Raw genomic sequence first — 8,307 nt, 5'->3', positions numbered from 1 at the left:
AAAGGAAATAGCAACCCAGAGTACTCTGAGACACAAGAACGATAAGGTGTTTAAGCTTTGCAGTAGATTGGTATGCAGCAATAGATAATCAATCATGAGCACCAGCCCACTCCAGGCTCAGGTCACGAAATCAATCTAGTGATTCATTGTCTGCATTTTTAAACATGGATTAGACTGGAAAATAAGAATGTAGAGCATGTGGCACAAGAGTAAGGGTAAGTATTGTTTGGTAAAAAGTTATTTTTATATAAATTTTTTTACTCATATGTTATGTACTGAGTTATGAAGTAAATTTATTATTGTAGGTGGGAGTCAGACAGTTTGAAAATACTATGCTAAGGCACTTGCCTAGAAGCAGAATTGTTTGGTCATAGGGTACATGCACCTTAAAACTTACTAGGTAGTGCTGAATTGTTCTTTAAAGTGTTTGTAACAAGCTACACTATCCCCACTAAGATATGAACTCTGGTACCTTCACATATTTGTCACATTTACCATGAAGTTTTAGATTTTTGCCAAACAGGTAGGTATGAAATTGTATCTCAGGATTTTTCTTTTTTTTTAGTTGAAGTAGTTGGTTTACAATATTGTGTTAGTTTCAGGTATACAGCAAAGTGATTCAGTTATATAGATATATATATTTTTTTTCAGTTTATTTTCCATTATAAGTTATTACAAGATACTGAATATTATTTCCTGTGTTAAACAGTAAATCCTTGTTGCTTATCTATTTTATATATAGTAGTGTATTCAGGATTGTTTTAATTTCCATTTCTTACATACCTGATGTACATCCTTGTAAACAATTTTTGGTTGGAGTTTCTGTTTATTTTGGGATCGTTGCCTCAAAGAATTACTGGTTTAAAGAGTATGAAGTATTTTTTTTTTTTTTTGGTGGTGCCACGCGGCTTGAGGGGATCTTAGTTCCCTGACCAGGGATTGAACCCAGGCCCTCAGCAGTGAAAGTGCAGAGTCCTAACTATTGGGCCACCAGGGAATTCCCAAGTATGAAGTATTTTAAACCTCTTGATATTATCAAATTTTATTCCAGGATTGTACCAATTTACATTTGCACAAGCAAGTGTATCACAGTGACCGTCTCATTAAATCCTTCTATTGAGTATTTCACTAAAAATCCTTTAAAATTTCCCACTATCTTTTAGATAGCTGGTGGGAAGCTGCTGCATAGCACAGGGAAATCAGCTCAGTGCTTTGTGACCACCTAGAGGGGTGGGATAGGGAGGGTGGGAGGGAGGCTCAAGAGGGAGGAGATATGGGGATATATGTATATGTATAGCTGATTAAATTTTTAAAAAATCTTTCAAAATTTGATCACTGAAAATCTATATTTCATTTGTTTTAATTTGCAATTGCTAGGTTGCAGGCAAGATTCATTTAAAAATATTTGTTGCATTCACATTTTTTCTTTTGTGAATGATTTATTCATATTTCCTTTGTCTTTTTTTTTTTTTATATTTATTTATTTGGCTGTGTCGGACCTTAGTTGCAGCACATCGGATCTTTGTTGCGGCATGTGGGATTTTTAGTTGTGGAATGTAGGATCTAGTTCCCTGACCAGATATAAAACCCAGGCCCCCTGCATTGGGAGCGTGGAGTCTTAGCCACTGGACCACCATGGAAGTCCCTTTGCCTGTTTTTATATTGGAGTCTTAGTGTTTTTCTTGTCAACTATATATAAACTGAGGGTTTAATAGGAAAATAGCACTGTTTTCTGCTCACCATCTAGCTGGAGGCAAAGTTTTTGAGAGCACAAAACTCTGTTTTGGTTCTGCACATTGGGTTGAACACAGAGATCTATGTCTCTTCCCTTCCAAGGCCCTATTAAGGTAAAAGAAAACGTATTTGTAAAAGTCCTGGAAAACAAGTTAAGGGCATTGTCAGTTAACCAAACATTTTGAGACAATTGAGCATGAGAGAAAGCAATTGGGGTTGGAGGCTTCTGATTCAAGACGGCAGATCAAGAATACACTTTTACACTTCTATTTTCTCCTTAGACTTTTATGAAATAGATGATAGATGTTTAAAAAATAATAGGCAGCACAGAAAACTGAAGCAGTAGTAGAGGCCCTGGTTGGGTGGGGGAGGGAAAGGACTCACTTTCAAGTGGATGGTTCAAATAGGCAGAAAAACCTGCAACCCAGAGCAAGTGTGATGGGGGCAGAGGGGAAAGGTGGTGAGAAATGGGCCTGTAAACAAGAACAGTAACTGCAAGGCTGCCTGTGCCACAGCTACACCCCATCTCCCTTCCCCATTCTTGTGTGCATTGGGAGTTTCATGCTTACAGTGGGCAAAAACCCAACTGCTCTCCTCAAAAGAAATTGACTCAACTGAAGAAAGCCAAGGCTTCTCAGCAGATGTCGAGGGCAAAATAAAGTCAAATATAAGTGCACAAAACTCATTGTTTCCTACCCAATAGAGGCAGTTCCAGCATTTCCTCATAGGAGGAGCAAAGGTGTATCAAGCTCAGTGGAAGAGCTTCCTATTCCTGAGCTGGACTTTGCTTTGGCTCAACCCACACTCTGTTCTCACTAGAATTGTATGTCTGTTGGGATGGATTTGGGGTACTGATGAACATTGTGGGGCTGGTGAAGTCCAACTGCTCTACCCTAAGTGGCACATCTGCTATAGATAGATAGAGAGATAGATAGATAGGTGCTGCAGGAAAATAAAAAGTAATCCAACAAAGAGAACATGAGAGCTGTGATTCATTTAGAAAAGGTAAAGGAAGCTGGAAATAAAAGGATGTCTATTACCTCCTGTTACTTGGAAGATTCTCATTCCAGATTATGTGGGATTGGCAGGGGGATGATATTTTACTTCATGTCCTATTTAGCTTTTCTTTTTTAACCACAAGAACTTATCACTTTCTTTTTTGCAATAAAGAAAGTGTACTAGTAATTGGGAAGTGGGGCTAATCAGGTCATAATTTGGTTTGCCTGGGTTGAGGACCACACATTGTATGGAGCCAAGGAGTCAAGCAGCTGATGGAAGCAGAGACCCAGTGTGGTTCCCTGAAGCACACCTTTCAGTATTGGCCACATATTTTGTACTGGGAGATGTGTGGCTTACCCAATGTTAGCCTTCTCCCTACTGTAATTTTCTTGTCAGCAGGCTTGGACAGAAAGCCAATTTTATTAACCAGAAAACTTACTAGTGGGTGCACCTGCTCCAGTTCCCAGAGCATCTACCTTCACCAAACTGGATTCAAGTATTACTTTTTCTTGTTGTTAAGTTGTTAAAGTGATTTTTAAGTTGTTTGAGTGATGCATTAAAGAAAATTTGGAAAGTACAGAAAAGTAGGAAGAAGAAATAAGTCATGCACAATCCCATCACTCAAAGACAATATGTTAGTGTATTTTTGGACACTCCAAATCCCTGAAAGATAGGTACCTAACACTGAAGGTAGTCAGAGTTAGACTTGTAGCTCTACAGAGAGAGGTCAGTGTCCCCCAACGATACTGAGGGACTATACCCTTCACTCAGTTTCCCCTAAAGTTAACATCTTACATAACCACGGTACACTTGTCAAAACTAAAAATAGCTAATAATTACAATTAACTAAAATCAAGAATTTATTTGGAATTTACAATTTTTTTCACTAACATTTTTTTTCCCTGTTACAGGATCCCATCCAGGACACTACACTGCATGTGAGTCTTTCTTTGTTTTTCATGACCTTCATAGTTCTGAGGAATACTGGTGAGGTTTTTTTTTTTTTTTTAATATTTATTCATTTATTTATTTGGCTGTGCTGGGCCTTAGCTGCGGCACGCGGGATCTTTTATTTGCAGCATGTGGGATCTAGTTCCCTGAGCAGGGATCAAACCTGGGCCCCCTACATTGGGAGCGCGGAGTCATAGCCACTGGACCACCAGGGAAGTCCCTGGTGAGGTATTTTGTGGAATATCCCTCAATTGGGATTTGTCTGCTGTTTTTCTCATAGTTAGACTGGGGCTATGCTTGTTTTGGGGAGTAAGACTGCAGGAAAAGTGACCTTGTCATTATGTCGTATCAAGGGTAAATACTATCAACAAGACTTATTGCTGTTGATGTTAACCTTGATCACGTGGTTGAGTAGCGTTTGTCAGGTTTCTCCTCCGTAGAAGTTATTTTTCCCCTTTCCAACACTGCACTCTGGGAGGAAGTGACCATGCACAGCCCACGCTCAGGGGTGCGTGGGTGGAGATTAATACACCCTCTGTATGGAGCATGATTAATTAGAATTCTTCTATAAGGAAGAATTAGCTCCTCTCCCCAGTAATGTATTTAATTATTTATTTACAGCAGAATGGACTCTAATATACTTATTTTATATTCTAAGTTATAACTGTGCCAGGTTTGGGCACTGGAAGCTGTTTCAGGTTGACTCCTATGTCCCTTGACAGGCCTACACGCATTATTTTTGAGCATTCCGCACTTCTGGCGCTACACGATGCTCCTCCAATCAGCTGTACTTTCCCCGAAGCAGTTCTAGAGTCAGTCGTTTCTCTAAAGAGCCCTGCCTGGCTTCTTTCACTGGACGGTGGTACTTATAAGCAAGATCACGGGGCCTACAGTTCCTTTTCAGGTGAAACTTAAGCCTGCGCACCCCGCGCAACAGCCAGGCTTGCCCGGGCCCCACCGAACCTCCCGGCCTGCAGTGCGTGCCGTGCGCATGCGCGCCGGGGAGACGTGCCGTCGGACGGCAGCCAAGACGCTGGCGTGAGGCAGTCGGAGCCGAGGAGTCCGGCAGTGTCCTTGCGCTCCCACCCTGCTTCGGTACGTGGCTGCGGCCGGAGGCTTTGCAGGTGAATGTTCCTGTCTGGTCCGGGCGACCCAGACCCCCTCGGGCCGGGCTCACCCACCCCACGCCCTTCCAGGGAGACCCCAGGCCCGCGCCCTCCGTTCCCCACCCCGGGCGTCGGTCCCTCCGGAGCCTCTCCAGGAGACTCCCGTCAGCGCCCCCCAGCCCCACCCGAGTCCTTCCCCTCTCCTCTCCCCTTCCTTCCTCTCCTCCCCACTCCCCTTCCCCCTCGCCTCCCTTCCCCGGATCCCTCCGGAGCCTCCCCTAGAGCCGCCCGCTCGCCGCCCCTCCGGAGCAGACCCCCCTCCCCTTCCCCCTCCCCCGGTCAGTCTAGAGTCTCCCCTGGAGCCGCCCGCCCCGCCAGAGCGCTCCTGCTGCCGCCCCCCTTCCTGCAGGTGATCCCCGCCGGCCACCCCGCCTTTCTGCCCGCGGGGCGCAGGTCTCCGGCCCTGCAGCCCGTCTGGTCGAGGGGATTGGGGCTCTTTTTGGTTATCCTGCCGCCCGGAGGTCGCAACCTCCTTAAGGAGTCCGGAATGGCATTGAAGCTGTGCGCTCTCGGGTGGGGCCCGCCTCCGCTCGTTTCACCTACTCTTGGTTTTGCAGTGTCGTTGGCTCTAAGTGCTTGGTGTTGTATTATAGGTCTTTTTCCACGTTTGATTCTCTCACCTAACTACATGGGGAACCCCGAAGGTCAGGGGTTTTCATTTCGCGTCAGAGTAGTGTTTTTTGTTTGCTTTTAACTCAAAAATAGAGTAATTTACACAGAAAAGTCTGCATAAATGACCGAATAGTAAAGTTCCAGGTTTTCAGCGTGAGTGGGGGAAAGGAATGAGGTGGGATGATCACAGTGTCAAAAGATCCAGGGGAACATGCGTGGTTAATTCCAAACGCTGTTGACTCTTGAGAAGCTTTCGTTGTTTTAATACCTCCTCTGTCTAGGACGCGGTGGAGCCTCTGCCAGGGGGAGCGGCGCTTAGTCTAAAGGGAGGGAAGTTCCTGGGTCTTGGTAGTCTTTGAGGAAACCAGCGCCAATGCAGGAAGTGACTTGTGTAAAAGTCACGAGGGGAATTAGGGCCCAAGCTGGGACTGTTAACTACCTGTTTATTTACGACGCTTAACGTTTGTCTGACAAATTAATGACCAAAATATCTGTGTATGTGTGCATGTGCTTCTGCGACTGGTTCTCTTGTGCTCAGGAGTGGCCCCTGGGCTGGGCTGATGGTTATTGATGGGAGGTGGGTATTGGGAAGAGAGCTGGGCAGGTGCTTGTCTGGGCTTCCCTTGTGCTTGGTGTTTACTCAGTGGGGTAGTGATTCCTTAACTCCCCCCATCTCTGAGGGCAGGAATCAAGCATATGTTGCAGGATTATCCTGGCAGATAAGAGTGTCTCGCACAGTGTAGGTGGTCAGTAAATGCTTCCTGAAGGAGGCTGCAGAAAAGAGCTCAGAGCCTGACAATGGTTCTTTACTAGCATATTTTTAATGGTTTAGCACATTCTGTAGGTAAATTTCCTGATAATCTCAGGGACTGAATTTGTGAAATGTATAGGTCAGTGGTATAGAAAGAACAGATACCACTCTTGAGGTAGTCATATTACTCCTTGGGGGAAGACAGAGGTTTTTCTTTTCTTTTCTTTCTTTTTTTTTAAATTAATTTTTATTGGAGTATAGTTGTTTTACAATGTTCTGTTTCTGCTGTACAGCAAAGTGAATCAGCTATACGTATACATATATCCCCTCTTTTTTGGATTTCCTTCCCATTTAGGTCACCACAGAGCACTGAGTAGAGAAGTTTTTCTTGACTCTCTGGAAGGTTTGCTATACTTCCTAGCTTGCCATCCTACATTAATATTTGGGTTCTTTCTCCTTTCCTCTGTCTTTTTTCTTTTTTACTGGATGTCTAAAGAAATTAAAGAATTACTTTATTAGTGTCAGTAACTGCCAAAAACTGCTGAGTAAAATAAACTATTAAAAATGTTACAAAAAGTGGGCTAGTTGAACCAGTCATGTTTTATTTGTTGTGTATTTGCTTCTGAACTTGATCATGAGGCCAGAGTTGAACTTTCTTGCCTCTTTGTTTTAGTCTGTCTGGCCTTTGATGAGTGCTTATTATTGGGCTTGTTATTAAGAACTGATTGCTACCTGAAATGGCCAACACCACATATGAACTGACTGGGATGGATCACCCAGTCCTTCTTGTCCCCTGTGTCGTTTTGGAGTCCTTGAAGAACAGAGTTTTCCTCTCTTTGATAAGGAAACAACTTTCACAGCTAAAATAATAGTTCTTCTAGTTAACACATTCTGAAAGTAGATTTCCTGATAATCTCAGGGACTGAATTTGTGAAATGTGTAGGTCAGTGGTACAGAAAGAACAGATACCACTCTTTTCTTCTTTTTTTTTTTTTTGGCCACGCTTCGCAGCTTGTGGGTCTTAGTTCCCCGACCAGAGATCAAACCTGGGTTCTTGGCAGTGAGAGCACGGAGTCCTAACCACTGGACCGTCAGGAAGTCCCCAGATATCACTCTTGAGGTAGTCATATTATTCCTTGGGAAGTGCTAACTAGAGGAGCCAGGCAAAGTGGGTTTTCAGTTCAGAACTGTCAGATTCCAAAGGCAATATTCTTTCCACCTCTTAAGTTGGTCCCTTTTGGATTCAATGATTTTTACAGTGATTTGAGTTCATATTTTAAAATAACTTGAATTGGGGAATTCCCAGGCGGTCCAGTGATTAGGACTGGCTCTCACTGCTCAGTCCCTGGTTGGGGAACTAAGATTCCACAAGCCTCGAGGCGTGGCCAAACAAACAAACCTCAAAAACTTGAATTGTTGAATATGGTTTGTATTTTTAAAACTTTCTGTAGGTTTTATTGGTATGTGAGTAATGTGGCTATTTTGCAACTAGTTTGCTGGCATCCTCTAGAGACCAGCAGCAGATCAGACTTTAGTGAGTCTTAGTTTATGCATTAGATCCTGCTCCAGGGTATAAATAATAGTGAAAGGTTGAAATAAGTTATGGAGAGTGGAGTTCAACAAGGTACGTCAAAAAGCTACTCCTGTTCCTTCAGAGACTAATTTAGTTATGTATTCTGGGAAGGTTTTTGGTTTGATTTTTTTTTTTTCCTTCTAGGTATGTGTTCAAATTTTGACTGTCAGGCACATCTTACTAAGTCTTCTAAGCTATTTGAGAAGCAGCCTGATGTGCTTCTGTCTTCTAGAATGTTTTAGGCAAATTTTAGTCAGGTGGATAGTGAGGAAATAATAGCAAAAATAGTAGTTATAATTGCTGTGGGAGCAGCTACCATTTGTTAGTTTTAGTAACTAACAGGTACTATGCAAACACAAGTTATTTCACCCAATTTTCCAAACATCCTATCAAGTAGATGTTAGTATTCTCACTGTATAGATGAAGAAACTAAGGCTTGGAAAAGTTAAATAACTTGCCCAAGGTAATTTATAAGTGACTGAGCCAGGATATAAACGCAGTTCTTTTAACTTCAAAGCCTG

At 43.0% G+C, this 8,307-nt stretch overlaps 1 protein-coding gene across 2 annotated transcripts in view; it reads left to right on the top strand.

Annotated features, from left to right (window-relative positions):
• Positions 1-4,697: 4,697 nt before the first annotated feature.
• The window catches only part of PLEKHB2 (pleckstrin homology domain containing B2), a 48,634-nt gene continuing 45,024 nt past the window's right edge, over positions 4,698-8,307 (top strand). For both annotated transcript variants that reach the window (XM_060017012.1, XM_060017011.1), the window contains exon 1: positions 4,698-4,808. The gene's annotated coding sequence lies outside the window, so the exon portion shown is untranslated. The remainder of the gene's footprint in view (positions 4,809-8,307) is intronic.

Source organism: Delphinus delphis, chromosome 7, assembly GCF_949987515.2.
Source record: "Delphinus delphis chromosome 7, mDelDel1.2, whole genome shotgun sequence".
Taxonomy (NCBI): domain Eukaryota; kingdom Metazoa; phylum Chordata; class Mammalia; order Artiodactyla; family Delphinidae; genus Delphinus; species Delphinus delphis.
This window is presented reverse-complemented; position numbering and strand designations above follow the sequence as displayed.